The sequence below is a fragment of the Phacochoerus africanus genome, chromosome 10 (genome assembly GCF_016906955.1).
Source record: "Phacochoerus africanus isolate WHEZ1 chromosome 10, ROS_Pafr_v1, whole genome shotgun sequence".
NCBI lineage: Eukaryota > Metazoa > Chordata > Mammalia > Artiodactyla > Suidae > Phacochoerus > Phacochoerus africanus.
The window spans coordinates 107405497-107423915 of record NC_062553.1 but is presented as its reverse complement, the minus strand read 5'-3'; positions in this window follow the sequence as shown (position 1 = coordinate 107423915).

Here is an 18419-nt window from a genome sequence, read left to right as displayed (position 1 = left end):
AACTAAATTGCTTTCAGAGCCATTAAGGCTGCTGAGTAAGGTTTTTAACCTATTAACCATTATTCCTCATTTCATATAGCTTTTCTTAATTCCTCTGTCTTCATGGTAACTTTTTTTATTCACTCACACTTGTATTAGATCTTATTTTTGTAAATGCATCTAAATTGTATTACTTCATTGACTGGGACACTTAAGAAGGGATTTGTGAAAGAAATAAAATGCATTATCAGGGACCAGGCATAAACAATGAATAGAAAATAGACACAAGCAAAGAACTATATACTAAGGAGTGTTACATGAATGAAGAGCCACAGTAATTCCTATAGTTGCTTGAATTCCTAGTTTTGCCAGTTATTGGATACATTTTGTCTGTAATTTTCACAAGTATTATATGTATGTAGTAATTTAGCACCATTTTTACAGTATGTGAAGTGTATGCCACTTTTTGGTATTTGTACCATTTTGACAATTCAACAAAAGCTTCTAGAATTTATACTCCTGTCTACAAGGACATAGCCTTTTCAATAGGTTAGGGTGCTTCTCTGATTCAGAACTAGTATTTTTTTTTATTTCAAGTGTTTTTACTTCTTTTTTATTTCCCCAATACATTATTTTTTTTCTACTGTTCAGCATGGTAACCCAATTACACATACATGTATACATTCTTTTTGCTCACATTATCATACTCCATCATAAGTGACTAGACTTAGTTCCCAGTGCTACACAGCAGGATCTCATTGCTAATCCATTCCAAAGGCAATAGTCTGCATCTATTAACCCCAAATTCTCAATCCATCCCACTCCCTCCCCCTCCTCTTTGGCAACCACAAGTCTATTCTCCAAGTCCATGATTTTCTTTTCTGTGGAAAGGAAGGTTTTTTTGTGCTGTATATTAGATTCCAGATATAAGTGACATCATACGGTATTTGTCTTTCTCTTTCTGACTTACTTCACTCAGTGTGAGAGTCTCTAGTGCCATCCATGTTGCTGCAAATGGCATTATTTCATTCTTTTTTATGACATTAGTATTCCTGTGCGTGTGCGTGCGTGCGCGCGTGGGTGCATGCGTGTGTGTGTGTGTGTGTGTGTGTGTGTATGTATCACATCTTCCTAATCCAATTGTCTGTCGATGGACATTTGGGTTGTTTCCATGTCTTGGCTATTGTGAATAGGGCTGGAATGAATGTACAGGTGCATGTGTCTTTTTTAAGGCACGTTTTGTCTGGATATATGCCCAAGAGTGGGATTGCTGTGTCATATGATAGTTCTATGTATAGATTTCTAAGGTATCTCCATAGTGATTTCCATAGTGTTTGTATCAGCTTACATTCCCACCAACAGTGCCGGAGGGTTCCCTTTTCTCCACACCACCTCCAGCATTTGTTATTTGTGGACATCTTGATGGCCATTGTGACTGGTATGAGGGGGTATCTCATGGTAGTTTTGATTTGCATTTCTCTAATAATCAGGGATGTTGAGCATTTTTTCATGTGCTGGTTGGCCATCTGTATATCTTCCCTGGAGAAATGTCTGTTCAGGTCTTTGCCCATTTTTCCATTGGGTTGTTGGCTTTTTTGCTGTTGAATTGTATAAGTTGCTTGTATATTTTAGAGATTAAGCCCTTGTTAGTTGCATCATTTGAAACTATTTTCTCTCATTCCAGAGTTTGTCTATTTTTAATGGTTTCCTTTGCAGTGCAAAAGCTTGTCAGTTTGATTAGGTCCCATTGGTTTATTTTTGCTTTTATTTCTGTTGCTTTGGGAGACTGACCTGAGAAAATAGGTAAGGTGGATGTAAGGTGAATGTAAGGTGGATATCAGAGAATGTTTTGCCTATGTCCTCTTCCAAGAGTTTGATGGTGTCCTGTCTTATATCTAAGTCTTTCAGCCATTTTGAGTTTATTTTTTGCATGGTGCAAGGCTGTGTCCTAGTTTCATTGATTTGCATGCAGCTGTCCAGGTTTCCCAGCAATATTTGCTGAAAATACTGTCTTATTCCCATTTTAGGTTCTTGTCTCCTTTGTCAAAGATTATCTGACCATAGGTGTCTGGGTTTATTTCTGGGTTCTCCATTCTGTTCCATTGGTCTGTATGTCTGTTTTGGTACAAGTACCACACTGTCTTGATTACTGTGGCTTTGTAATATTTCCTGAAGTCTAGTAATTTAATTTGGATGAGGAGGAGGAGAGAATCAGCAGCATGCTAGGCTTGACTTCAGTGAGCCATAAATCAGAAATGTCACAGGAGGTGATCTGGAAAATAGGGAAGCAACTAGTAGTCAGGGCCCCATTTAGACTGATAGGGAGGTATATTATACCAAGATATTTGGGAATATTCAAATTAGTTATCACTTTTTAAATTTAATTTAATGAATTCATTTAACCAATTTCGGTTCACATATTTACCAACTGCCCTGTTGACCACTTGGATTTCTACATAAAATTTGAAAACAGATCATATCTGACCTCATTCAGTTTGCAGTCTATAAATAATGAGTGAACATTAGCTCCATGTTAGGCAATGATGAAAACCCTACTTTATGTCTCTCATAGCAAGTTAGTAATAATAAATAAAGAGGTGCATTCAAGTAGCTACAGGGAAAAGCAGATCCTGTTTTTTTGTTTTACTATCAATGCTTTTAATGAAGTCAGGATGAGAGGAAGGAAATATTACTTGCACTGGCAAGTAGAGATTGGACTGGGGTTAGGATAATTTCTTAAATGAGGCTTTTGGATTAGGCTTTTAATTATGCTAGAATTGGCTTTAAAAGTTACATACAAAACTTTTCAGAACAATATAATTCATAATAATATAATTCATATATAAGCTTAGAAATGCTAAAATATATTTTATATAATATATGGTTTACATAATACCAATGTGATTACATATTCATTATTTCAAAAATTTTTGAGGATCTATTTTGTGTCAATTACTGTGTTAAGAACAATAGATATAATGATGAATTTAGTAAAGATGGCATTAAATTTTAAGGAGTCTCGTGGGGAAAATGAAGACCATTAAAGTACTTGTAGAGTATGCATGAATTAAAAAATGGAAATAAAACGTACTGAGTAAACAAGCAACTGACCTTAACCAGAAGTTAAATAAAGCTGCTCTGCAGAAATATCATCTAAAGAGAACTTTAAATTATGAAGAGGAGATGGTGATATGTTAGAACTGCGAGGAAAGAGTTTTCCAGACAGTGAGTATATGTGTAGTAACAGAGTCTGAAAAGAAACTTTATGTTCGAGATCAAAAGTCCACCCCTATTAAAAGTGTAACAAAAAAGAGCAGAGGGTGAAGACACAGAGATGAGATTTTGAAGGTACATCCAAGCCATTGTGCTCATTCACAATAATTTTTTTCCAAGTAAATAAATGGTTTAAAGGTTTATAAATGGCAAAAGACACATTAATCTTTACATAAAATTGGATTCTCCTTGTCATGGAGAGTAAGTATTGTTATGATCATGTAAACTTAAATGCTATGAATATTCTCTAATTATTGAATGAAGAATTGTATGTGTTGGCATATGTGTCTGCATACATATTCATTACATTACACGTGTTAATTTTACTTTTCAAATCTCCTGGATACTTGCTATTGTTTTAACTTCTTTATCTATTAATTTATACAGTAGTGGTGAATTCTTCCTCTTATTTTTATGTAATAACCTTCTTCAAAAAGTAATTCCTCTAATCTAATATCCATACCAGCTCTTTTTAAATAAGCAATTGCCTAGTGAAGCATACCCCCAGGCAATTTTCCCAAATGTTCTCCTGAATACAAAGTACTGTAAAAATACTTGATTTTTGTATTTAACTTAGTTAAATACATTTAACTTACTTATTGTCTATTTCCCAATATGTTGTTATTTCTGTTTTCCCTTTTTGTCCTGTCATTATTGGATTGAGAATTTCTTATGATTCCATGTTCATATCTTTATAATGTTTATTAGTTCCTCTTTTCCTATAATCTTTAGTTATTACTCTAGGCTTTATTCTATGTATCATGTTTCACAATCTATTTTCAACTAATAAATGCTGACTCCTCTTTGGGATGAAGACATAAGTTCTTCAGAGGTTACCAAAGAGTAACCTCTATTATCTCAGGGAATATACTCTCTTTGTTTTTATAGAATGTATTTCTGGGGTTTTGTCAACAGAAGGCTGCCCCTTTTTTGATGGGTACTACTAATGATTGTCCAAGTCCCTTATCTTCTGAATCTAGTTGACACATGGGAAATGTATAGCACATGCTGTTGTACAATACATGCTAAACATTGGTAGCTCAGGATGCCTACCTCTGTCCTCTGTCTTTACTCTGACATCTAAGACACTTCTGATCAATCTCATCTATTTAAAAATCACAAGGTGGGAGCCAGATAACAGTCTCCATGGTATCACAGGTCCTAAACTTTAGGATATACTGGCCAAATCCTCTGTGAATTCTCAGCTGCATTTTGCTATAGCTGTAGGGTGAGATAGGGAAAATAATACATATACATCAACACTTTATATATGACAAAGGTAGGATTATTTCTTTCTCTCTCTCTCTCTTTTTTTTTGTCTTTTTTTGGGGGCCGTACCCACAGCATATGGAGTTCTCAGGCTAGGGGTTGCACGGGAGCTGCAGCTGCCTGCCTACAGCACAACCACAGCAACGCCAGATCTGAGCAGCATCTGCGACCTCACCACAGCTCATGGCAATGCCAGATCCTCAATCCACTGAGAGAGGCCAGGGATCAAACATGGGTTCTCATGGATCCTAGTTGGGTTTATTACCAATGAGCCAAACTCCTATTGCTTTATTTACTAAGTATTTCATTCACTTCAGTCATTTAGTTTGAGGAAGAGAATAATGATCAAGGCAAGTAAAATCACATGCTAGATGTTAACTATATTATCCAATTCCTAATTAAAGTTTTTAAATGTGTTTTCTGGTGAATCTGATGATTTTCTGACATTAATGTGTCAACTATATAAGTAAATATGAACATTATATATATTTAAAGTACTTAACGGATTCATTTTTTTGGCAATAATTTTTCAAAACATCTTTCCAGGAGTTCCTGTTATGGCTCAGTGGTAACAAATCTGACTAGTATCCATGAGACACAGGTTCATTCCCTGACCCCCCCCCGTAGTGGGTTAAGGATCCAGTGTTACCCTGAGCTGTGGTGTGGGTCACAGATGCGGCTCAGATCCCATGTTGCTGTGGCTGTGATAGGCTGGCAGCTGTAACTCCCACTTGACCCCTAGCCTGGGAACCTCCATATGCCTAGGGTGCAGCTTAAAAAGACAGAAACAAAAACAAAAACATATTTCCATTCTCTCCTTTCTTAAAAAAATGTTTAAAAATGACTGGGTCACTTTGCTGTACAGCAGAAATGGAAGGAAACTTATAAATCAACTATACTTTAATGAAAAAGTTTTTAAAATGTATTACATGAATCTTATAAACTCTGAGCATGTAATAAGCCTAATAGAAAGTACACAAACATCAATGTGCACTGCATACATTTAAAGTTAATTTTGTAAGAATATAAAATAAAAAATCTTGATAAATAAATAAAACATTTTAGAAAGGTATTTTATATTCTGAAGCTACATATACTTAGGCTTTTCTTTAAATTCATTTTAATTGGGATCCAATGTATATATCTATATTTCTTAAAATAAAATTAATTATAAAATCTCATCAAAATTCATAATATTTAATTGTATTATTTGGAAAAAAGTGGAAGAACCAGGGAAAAGGGAAAGGAGTAAAAACTAGGTAAATTTACAAATCAATTTATAAATACTTCTTTTAGGTGCAATACCAGATTAAACTCTGTCCTATATCACCACAACACATGTTTATATATATTTATCTCTATAATATTCTCAGTAGCCAGTTGTAGCCAGGCTATAACTCCAAGCTGGACATTTCCATTAGCATAGTCAATTAACAACCAAAATTCAATATGGACAAAAAAATAAAAACAAACATTCTTCCTATTTCACTTTATTCATTTCATATTTTAATATGATATAGCCTTCAAAATCTAATGGTGTCCCTCATTCACTAAGGTTTCTTCAAATTTATACTGCACAATTTTTTCTCTATTCTTTGAATGATTTTTTTGGAATTTATTACCAATTATATATATTTTTCTATTGTTATTTTTATTTTTTGCTTTTGAGGGCTGAACCCACAGCATATAGAGGTTCCCAGAGTAGGGGGCAAATCTCAGCTACAGCTGCCAGCCTACACCACTGCCACAGCAGTGGGGGATTTGAGCCTGTCTGTAACCTACACCACACCACAGCTCAAGGCAATGCCAGGTTCTTAACCCATTGAGCAAGGCCAGGGATTGAACTTGCAACCTCATCGTTCCTAGTCAGATTCATTTCTGCTGCACCACGATGGGAACTCCCCCAGTTATATTTTGTATTAGTCCTGTCTTCAGGAAGATGATAGCATTACTGATGATAAGAGTAGGTCTTGTTTACTTTCTATTCCACATGATTCTAATGCTTTGTGTTGAATATCGTACATACTCAAAAAATATCTGTTCTTTGATCATTAATTAAAGGGTATGGTCATTTCTAGAACTGTTATTTTCATGGATAGATACAAGGGAAATTAAGAGTAAAACTATAAGCACTGGAACATGTTAAGATTAAGTAGTATTTAATTAGATTATATGCATTATTTGTAACATCAAAGATATAACTGAAAATTTACATTAGTAAAACAGAATAGAAAATGCAGTACTGCACTTTTAACAAGAGTACTTAATATACATTACCAGTAAATTTTGTTCTATCCAAAGAATTTACAAGATAGTATGACATCATATTTTATCTTTAACAGACATCACTGTAGCATAATTGTACTTCCTGAAATCCTCTATTTTCCTTTCCCAGAATGTGAGGTCACTTGCAGAAGTATATTTAACTATAAATCAATGTAGTTTTCAAATTACTGTTATCAAAATTAAAATAAACTTTAGAACTGAAGTATTCCAAACCTTCAAAAGCTATCACTCAAATGAATACATTGTAGTACATCAAAAGAAAGGATACCAGATATTCCCAAGCATAGAAAAATAATTTATAAGCCAGTAAGATACAGAATACAGGCCATGAAAACAAAGCATTGAGCAAAGTTAAGAGTAGATGTTGAGCCGTGTCTCAAGTACTTGCAGCTCTGAATAAAATGTGCTGACATCAAAATAAAGAAGAAAAAATTTCTTTTGCAGAGAACTGTTCTAAATCATCAGATAAATGCAAACTCTGAAATTATTCAATTGAATTAACTAACTTAACTTGTATTGCCAATGTAATGAAAGATAAGCAAATATCTGACTTGATAAATACTGGGTCAAAGCAAATCTAAAATGTGTAATATATAAATTAGTAAAATAGCAATGCCACATCAGCAGTTTTATAAGGACCAAAATATGTCTTAAATTATACTAATATCTATATTTTATTTTTATAATTTTTACATTATAAAAATATTATTTGATGAATATACTTTAGATAATAATTGAATGGAAGTTTATTAAAGTTTAATTGAATATTTGAAAATAGGAAAAATAACTTCCGTACCTCATTACCTGCTTATAAATTCGTTTACTTTTAAGCACTCATTAGAATCAACCACAAAATGACTACTTATAGGAAATTATTGAGTTTTATGAGCTGTAGATTAAGAAATCCTGAAAACTAATAGATGTTTTCTATGTTTTTTTTTTTTCCTGTTCTCCTCCTTATCTTTTTTGGTTTCATTATTATTTGTTGTCTTTATATTCATTTTATTTCCATTTACTGAAGAAATATTTCTTGTGTTCTTATGATGAGTCATGCCCTGTTTTAGATACTTGGGGTACATCAGTGACAAATCAAAATTCTGCATGTAGGGGGCTTTTTATTCCAGTAGGAGTAGAAGTTTAATAAGCGTACAGAATAAATTAAATATATAATGCATTTGAAGATGACAATTGCTGGTGACAAAACAAAACAGTAAGAAGGCTGAAGAATGTGAGAGAGGAATAAAGCTTTTAAAGTTGGGGTAAGCAAGGCACATTTTAGCTCAGAACCTTCTATCTATTATGAGAAATTCTTGCATTTACTCTTAGATATTTGTTGTATTTCTGTGGATCCCTGATTACTTTTATTTAAGTAGTGTTTTGGTGTATTTTAAAAATCCCTCAATTGAGGAGTTCCTGTCATGGCTCAGTGGAAACGAATCCAACTAGGAGCCATGAAGTTGTGGGTTCAATCCCTGGCCTCGCTCAGTATGGTGTAGGTCACCATACTGCAGCTCGGATCTGGCATTGCTGTGGCTTTGGCATAGGCCAGCAGCTATAGCTCTCATTAGACCCCAGCCTGGGAACCTCCCTATGCCATGGGTGAGGCCCTAAAAAGACAAAAAGACAAAAAATTTAAAAAATTTAAAAAAAATTAAGTAGGCTGTTTACATATCTCATTTTTTCAAACTGTTGATTTTTTTCAAACTTTGATAGTTTCTTGTTTCATAAAAGCAGTATCTCTCATGTTTGGAGAATATCAACTACATATTTCACTTTCTTGTAGAAAATGATTATTTCTCATAGATAATGATTTTAATCTATATCCTGTTTTTACTGGGTTATATGGAAACTCTCATTTATGATTTTCATTTCGTAAAGATTTTATCATTGTACTAGTTGTCTCTTCCTATAAAACAAATTACCCCAAACACTATAGCTTAAACCCACACAAATTTATTATCTCATAGTTTCTATAGGTCAGAGCCCTGTGCACACAGCTTAGCTGGACTCTCTGCTTCAGTGTCTCACAAGACTGCAATCAAGGTAGAGCCACGGTTATTATCACATTAGAAAATTGAGTGAAAATCTGTCTTCAAGCTTCTTCAAGTTGTTGGCAGAATGCATCTCCTTATGTCTGGAGGACTAAGCTACTATTTTCTCTCTGGCCACTGGCAGGAAACCACCAAGCTCCTAGAGGTTTCCCACATTTCCTTGGAACATATCCCACTCCACTGGCCCACTCACAATAAGGTGGTTCATTTTTCTATCCCAGCAAAGACATGGTTATTTTTTTCAGTTATACAAGTGTGACAGAGCCTATAAATAGCATACCAGAAACACGAGGATAACATCATAGCATCATTGGCATACTCTAGGCACAGAAACTTCCCATACTCAATGGGAAGGCTGTAATTTAGAGCATGAACGTGGGACTACCCCAGAGTTGGTTGGCCTACCACAATTATAACTGTAAACGTTTATGTTCGGGCATGGTGGTTTACAACAAGCAACATCCATGGGATATCCTTAGCTCTCTTTACTACTTATTTTGAGCATTGATCTCTCAAGTACAATTCTCAACTCAAATTACTTGTTTAGCCTACCAGGCATTTATATACTGGTGTTCTGCAGTATAGCCTGATCATATGGTCCTCTGACAAAACTAGAGAATAGGTATAACTTAAATAAACTTTCTCTTACTAATATAATAATTTTAAACCCCCCTGTTGTTTTCATCTTTGAATTTTTATGCAACTGTTTTTCTTTATGCTATGAGTACTAGAATACAAAATATTATAAAATTCCTTTCCACTTTGAACGTTATTATAAACATAAATGCCTCTAAATGGTTGCTAAATTAAAAGAGCTGATCCTGATAATGATGTAGAGTTGGACACATGGATTTGGGGTCAAAATTTTTGTGTGGCTGGTTTGCAAGATAGCTCCTACAAATGCTAGGTATGATTTCTTTATATTCTAGGTATCATATCCTCTGCAATCTCTAGTTAAAATGAAACAATGGGAATGAATCAATGTCCATCTGTACATGCACTGAAGCATCTTGTCTAATTACACATGAGAATGTGGACCTTGTAGCTGAATTCCAATTATTGATGTTATTGTTAGAAAAAGTTTCCTCAAACATTTTTATTTTACCTTCATTTTAAGTAATTTGTAAGTCCATGGAATGGATTTTCCTTCATTATATGTCACCATGGTTATTAGAAAAGTAAACTGACAGAATGTGTATTAGGCATTATATTTACCTAGAACCTTTCCATTTATTCTTGAGCTTATTATAGTAGTACATGTTGCTCATGAGAATGTTTAATCACTATTTTCAAACTTGTTATTTCACCATTCTAAATTATTATATGTTTAAAAAGTTCAATTTTTTATTATATCCACTAACATATATATTTTAATTGTTTGTATAGCGAATGATGATCAAATTATTGTTATTAGTTGTCCTATATATTTTATTTATTCATTTATGCAATTTATTTTCATAATTAAAAAGTCATAAAAGCTTAGATTAATCTAAAAAGAAGCATTACAGATAAGGCAAATTAACTGGGATTATATTTTCTGAACTTTCCTACTAGGAGGTAATATGTGTTAATAAATAATGATAAGGAATTTTCTCTTACACTACTCTTCAACATGTATATTGATTAACCATTAATGTCATTTTCAATATTTTAAATTCTGATAGTTTCAAATGTTTTAACTATACTTTTATGTTAAAACTGAATAAATTTAGTATAATTTTACAGTATTTTAATAGTTTCCAATTGGGTAAGAAGTTTGCACTATTATCCATCTTATACCTGATTCAAATTATGGTTCATTAGATTGGTCTGCTCTCTTCTATATTAGGTGTATGAACAAGAGACTGTGAAATTGAGGGTAAACACAAGTCTAAATCAATAACTAAAAATATATCTTAGTGAGGAAAGGTAAATTTTTATTAATAAATAAAAATGTTTTATATTTTCACAGACATGTGAAGAACATAAGTCATATGGGGTGAGGTGTAGGGTGGTTCTATTGAAAGACTTATGGATTCTTTAAGATAAAAACCAATTTTGAATGCATAGTTCTTTTTCTCCACTTTCATTTTTTATTCAGAAATTTAAAATATACATCATTTTCTCTAATTTATCACTCATTACTGCTTTACTGGCCTGGAAAATACTGCAATCATGTACTGTTTCTTTCTTGAGTATATCACAGTATTTTTCCCTAAAAGATATAGTATTTAAATATTTGTTGGCAGTTTTAACAGGAATACAGAGCCAGGAAAAGGAAATAGATATTATTTTGTCATTCATTACTATGATTTTTTGTTGATAAATATTTTTAGTCATCAAATTATTTTCTGTAAACAGTATTGAGTATATGCCTTACAAAATCCAGTACCCTTTGGGACTGAAAAAACAGCTCCATATAACTGTCTTTTAGGGCATTTTTTTCATTTATATGGAGACCCAGCAAACCGGTAAGGTATATCTCTACTTTAAATTTAACTGATATAATCTCTCTTTCTATTTGTCTTAACTTTAATTTGTAGAGTTATGAGGTGGAATTTGTGAATTCTTTATAATCTCCCTATTAAAGAAATATTAGCCACATTTTAAACTCTATCATTTCTGGAAATTAAATGTCAAGTTTTACTTTGATATAGTTCACATTAAATCTGGGAAAATCTAATACATTAAGGGTGCTTGAAAAATATAAATTCATGCCACATTCATAATGTTACATTCTCCTAGAGAAAACTGTAGTATTAAAAAAATACATCATAAATATTTATAGAAAAGGAAAATTTTTTTTTACAAGAATGGCAGAACAAAGACCTAACATATGCAAGAAAAGAGGGCCAGAGATCACTCTAGATGCAGTAGAGATGGAAGAGATGGTAAGAGAATATTATCAATGACTACATGCCAACTTTTTTTTTTTTTTTGCTTCTTAGGGCCACACTGATGGCACGTGGAGGTTCCCAGGCTAGGGGTCAAGTGGGAGCTACAGCTGCAGGCCTACACCACAGCCACAGCAACGTGGGATCTGAGCCGTGTCTGTGACCTGCATCACAGCTCATGGCAAAGCTGGATCCTTAACCCACTGAGCAAGGCCAGTGATCAAACCTGTGTCCTCATGGATCCTAGTTAGGTTTGTTAACCACAGAGACACGACAGGAAATACTACATCCCAACTATTTTTAGGCCAAAGTTTAAAGGAGGAAATGTCTAGAAAAAAAATCTCAACAAATCTTACTCAAGATGAAATTAAAAAACTTGAACTGCGCTATGAATATTTAATAAATGTAAGCAGTGGTTAAACTACACAGAAAGAAAACATCAAACTCAGGTAATTTCATAAGAGAAATCCACCTAACTTTAAGAACTACTCATCCTAATTTTATTTTAACTTTTTTATTAAAAGAAGAAAACTCCTTACAACTCAATCAAGGAGATCAGCTTAACCTAATAACAAAACCAGGCGAAATGTCACAGGACAATTTCTTTCAGGTTTCAAGTTGCAAATTTTGTAAAAGAAAAAAAAAAAGATAAATTAAATCTATCAGTGAAAATTCCCAATCACTAAATTTTTAAATTCCAATTTGCAAGGATGGTGTACTATTTTAAATATAGTAAATGTCATTTGTCATATTAATACATCAGAGTGATTAGTTCTAAATTGGAAAAGATTAAAAATATTCTCTTTAAGAATAACATAAAAATCCCAGCAATATCCCTTCTACTCAAAATGATATTGGAAGCCCTAATCAGTTCAATAAAACAAGAAAAAGTAATTATGGTATAAGCTTGGAAAGGAGTAAATAAAATTCTTATTACTTTAATATACTTTTATTATATAATACCCAATGACTCTATTGACACTTTTAATATAAGAGGAGAGTTTAGTAAGTCAGTTGGATTACAAACAATATATAAAGTGAGTTATATTTTTTACATTTACAACCAACAAATAATCTACTTATAGACTGCATACTATTTAGTGTCTATTTGAATATATAATTTCCTGTAAATCAATCTAACAAAAATGTGAGTGTCCAATAGAAAAATTATCAAATATTTTTGAGATTAAAAATAAAACAAATAAATATGATACATATACACATATATAATATAACATTATGTTATATATATTCTGTATTACTATATAATAATATATATTACAACACTATATGTGTTTATATAATTTTCAAAAGTAGGAAATCAATATCACAAAGATGTTAATTTTTTAGAATTCAAACTGATTAAATAATACTACAATAAAATTTTCAATAAGGTTTTTTCTAGAGCTAGGAATCATGGTTTTAAATTTTACATGACAGAGTTAAGGGCCAGAAAAATAACTAAGTACCATAAGAAGATGATCAAGGATGATGGCTTAACCTATCAAATATATACCCTAATAAGATGCATTAAGATTCTGGATTATAGGATATGAATATCAAATCAGAAAAAGAAATAAATAAGCCAGAGATCTAAGGGACATATATACACGTGTAAAACTTTAGTACATGAAAGATACTGCTTTTCAAACCATTCCCTATACTGCATAAAAGAAAAACTGTTTATTAATGGAGCTGGAAATATGTTATCAATATGAAATAAACTTAAACTGGGTCTCTAAATCACATTGTATAATATATCCAAGATTGACTATAATTATTTAAAAAAAATTTAGCAACCCTACTAAAACTACATATAATACCCTCAGAACTCCATACTTCTTCAAAGCTTACTAAATTCTACAGTTTGCTTCGTTCAGAGACATTGTTTTAGCAATGCAGTTCTCTCTTGATTAGAGGCAATAAATCTATTTTTTTTTCACATATTGAGTACTGTGCCCTTTCTTCCACAGAGCAAGGGAGTGAATAGTATGTACAAGTGAGTGACTGTAATGATTTATCATAATGCTTAAGTTGACCAGAGAGGTGTACAAAGATTCAAGGAGATGAAGAGCAATGCTAAAGAGATAGGATTAATAAGTAAGAGGTATTAGATGAGAGAACAATTACTGGAGTCAGAGTTCAAAAGGGAGTAAGTTGAAAATATAGTGGTTCCCAGGTTGGCATACATGAGTTTAAGACTACAATAAGTTTTCAAGTGTTGGATGCACTCTCTGAGCAAAAAAGATGAGGTAAGGAAAAGATCCTCTTAATTGGAGGAGAGGAAGTCAAAGACTGAGTGGCAAAAATGCCAAAAGAAATTATTTATATGTAAAGTGAAGTTGCCAATAACTGAGAAAGATTAGTATGAGGACAAATACTTTGAGACAAATACTAAACACATGGAAAAAAGAGGGGAATATCCTGGTGGGGAGTACACAGTAGCAACAATGATATATATCACATGTGATACAATCAGATTTGAAACCAAGAGTTTCTACCTTGCCACGGAAGATTATGAGAAAGATTTCTTAGAGAGTGGCCATGAGAAGAAAGGCTACCTCTTACTACATCCAAGTTCCATGGTACAAAAATCAAGGGGAAAAAATTAAGGGCTTTGTGGAAAGTAATTTCATGGAAGTAACAGATTTACAGAGCAAGAACTATCAGGAAATATTCTAAGAATGGGTAGAAAATATGAATCTTTCTAGTAATTGTCATAGTTCAGAAACTGAGGAATTTGGGGAGAATGGGAAAGGATGGAGTATGTATGGGGAATTATAGAGCTAAAATATGGGAAATGAGTGTGGAGTTGGTGGTCTTCTGAAATAATCAGATAAAAATACAATGAAACTAGTCCTGGTGAACTCTAGTTGTTTCTGTGTTCATTGAAGGAGAAAGGAGTAGGTCTGGGACTTCCCCTTCATCCCTGTGATGTGACAACAAAGCTTACTTTTTGTATAAGTTCTAGGTTCACTCTTGTTGCCTCTTGAGTAGAGTGCACTTTTACTTTGAATGTGTTTTTCTTGTTTCTGTTGACGGAACTGAGTCATCAAGAAGCAATAAAACCTTGAGCGCAAGACTCAAGTTATACTCCCTCTTCTATCTATCTTCAAAGTCCTCATTGTGCTCTATATAGAACGTTAATAACATTTTAAAATTAAAATATGAAAACCTACATAAGGAGGCAAAAGAGCTGTACTCTGAAAATTATGAGAGACTGATCAAAGACACTGAAGATGAAACAAACTGGTGGAAAGATACACTGGTTCTTGGATTAGAAGAACTGATACTGTTAAAATGACCATACAACCAAGGTAGTCTACAGACTTAATGCAATCTCTATCAAAATACCAATGGCATTTTTCACAGAAATAGAACAAATAATTTTTAAATTTATATGGTAAAAAAAAGATCCCAAATAGCCAAAACAAACATAAGAACAGATCTAAAAGAATCACACTCCCTGACTCAAGACTCTATTACAAGGCTACAGTAGGGTACAGGTACAAAAACAGGCATCTGATTTTTCTAGATTTTAGGTTGCTTCAAATGAGAGGGTATATCCAGTTCCTACTAATCCATTGGCGTCAAAAGCAGATGCATCATTTGTTCCTCTGTTCCTTCCTCTTTCGTACAAATATTATGGCATTTAAGTTACTCTATTAAGTTTTAAGGTTTTTTTTTGCAGTATTTCTTATAGTAGTTTTAGGAGAAAATATCCTGTATAAAAGTCAATTTAGAGTAAATATTTTTCAACTTACTACAAATATGAGAAGCTTGATTCAGTACAGTTCTATTTATAGCTATGGATTATTTTATATCTGCCGTGAATCATATATATAAAGTATCTATATAGTTTACAAGCTCCTCAACACAATGTAGTGATATTTCAATTAAAGAATAAAATACTTGTTAAATAATGGAAAGAAAATAATTTAGCTTTATGTATTATTCTTATTTATCATTCTTTGTGTTCCTCATTCTTTCCTATAGAACTACGTGTCCATCTTTGTCATTTTATTTCATACTTTGAGGTTTTGCTTTTGAATTTCATGTAGCAGTGCTTGGGTGATGATAGATTTTCTTATATATCATAAAAATTTATATCATTTTGATTCTACTTTGAAAGTTTTAAAAATGAGAATGTAATATATGCTGATATTTTTCTTTTAGAAGCCATTGTCTTCTGGCTTCTAATTTTTTAATATAAGATAATTGAGCCATCCTTTCTATCACTGTTTCTTAATATGTAAAGTGATGTTTTTGTTTAACTACTTTCAATTTTTTCAACCCCTTTTTAATGAGCACCTCTTAATATTAGTGTTTTTTTCTATTTATTTTGCTTTGGGTTGCCAAACTCCTTATAAATGAAAGTTTTTCTCTTTCACAAATTTGGGAACTTTCCAGCCTTTCAAGAAATATTTTATTTTCTTTCATATTGTGTCTAAATCTTCAGTGGTACATTTGTTAGATGTCTGACACCACTTCTCATCTTAGTGAGGCTCCTTTCTTAATCTTTGTTTTAAGTTGGCATAGACATTGGAATTCTATGGATTATCTTCAATTTCAATTTCTGATTTTTCTAATATCCTCAATCTATTGCTAATCCTATCCATTGGATTTTTTTTTTTTTTTTACAAAATCTGTTGGATATTTTTTACAGTTTTGTTCCATAATTTATATATTTTTAAAAAAATAATTTCCATTTTCTACTCTAGTTATCTACCTGTTAATTTATTCTATCCATAGTTTCCTTTCATTTCTTAATTGCTAATTTCAATACTTGTGCCAACTCAGCATCAGTTTTTATTGACTGCTTTTTATCTTAACTATGGTTTAATGTTTCTTCTCATGCCCAATAGTTTTGCTTGTTTATTTTTACTCTAAACTAGACATCACAAAGGGCAAATTTTTAGAAATCCTTGATTCTGTTACTCTTTTCTGTATATTGATGGTTTTGGTCTATGTGATATTTATATTTATCGGACTTAAACTGCAGCATTGTCTTCCCTGTCGGGGGGCAACAGCTGAAATCTTTGCTTTGGTTTTTCAATCTTTCAGCTATTCCTTTTCTCTTAGAAGTTTGATATTTCTTCCTCTTATGTGAGGCTTTGCCCTTTTATGACATTTTCCTTATTAAACGCTGTCCCTTTATTCAGTAACATCTCTGGAAGCTCTTAATTTTGTAACTAGCAATACCATGACTTTTCACTGGCTTTATATTTGCCCCTAACTGTGCAAACTTCAGTATACCTTTATGTGGAAAATCATATAAATGTAAATATTCTATTTTACAGTTATCTTCTCTTAAGCATCTATGCATTTCTAGGGTTTTGTTTTGTTTTCCTTTGGATCGTCTCCAGTGCCTTCTAATATTTAGATGTTTAAATGTACTATTCACAGTCATTAATTAATATCTGAATATCTGGAGCAGAACCAAAAGTCATGGTTTTTAAGGAGGGAAAATAAATGACTATAGTGTTTTGTGTCTTCTAAGATCTAAGAAAAGAAATCCTCAATGATTTCAGACTAAATTGTGTTATGCAAACAAACACATAATTAGAATATCACTAAACTAATGTGATTATAATTAATGTAGCACACCTGCATAGCGATTACCTAAATTGGTCTAAATTAAATGTCCTAGATACTTACATTTACAATTAACATAAAATAAAAAATTTAATGAAGGATACCTTTTATATTTCATTTTGTCTGCAGAAAAAAGCATGACTCATTGTGTTTGGAAGTCCCAGAATAGTGATTATTGTTGCAGTAAACATTGACAGTACCTCTAAATGTGCAATGAGTATTATTTCATTTCAAATATAATTTGAAGTATTCACAGACTATTAAGAAAAAATGTTAACATTCATGGAAGCTTAAAAGAAACAGCTTACTTTATGTTTAACATCTCCCTAAAAGGGGGAAAAAGGATTAAAGAATGATAGAAAAGTGGCAGTGCTCACAGAGATTTGGCTGTCTCAGAGTAATGCACAACATAGCCATGATTTATATCTATTATTATCCTCAGACAATATTTCCTGATATAAAAAACAAGAAAATCTCTTACTTAACGGTGACCTATTTTTACTTCTTCCATTGCTCTGTTACTAAGCAACCAAAAGACCCAAAGAAAAAAGATTTGTAACACTTTTACATATATTATACACAGTAATGTACACCAAATGTGCTCCATATAGTGAATAAAAATAGAGCTTTTGTATTTGTTTATCTAGGATTACAGGATTGTCACAACACCATATACCAAAGTTTTCTATTGCAACATATTTAAAGTGAGTTTTACTTAAAGAATTTGTTCATGTAGGAGCTGGAAAATTCCATTTTTTAGAAATCTTTTTTAAGTGGAACTTGTACTATGAGAATTTAAATTGTCTTTGTTTCCTCCTTGACATTAAGTAGAAGAACACCCCTGGTTCAAAGTTCTTCTGACTCTTTCTAAATAGCTCTCCACTTCAGCTTTCTTTTTAGTTTTATATTTTTTAATTTTTTGGCCATGAGCATAGCATGTGGAAGTTCCCAGACTAGGGATCAAACCCATGCCTGAAACACTGTGACCTGAGATGCTGCAGTGACAATGATGGATCCTTAAACCACTACAACATAAGGGAATCCAGCCTTACTTTTGTTTTATGTACACTACTTACTTCATCCCCTAATACAT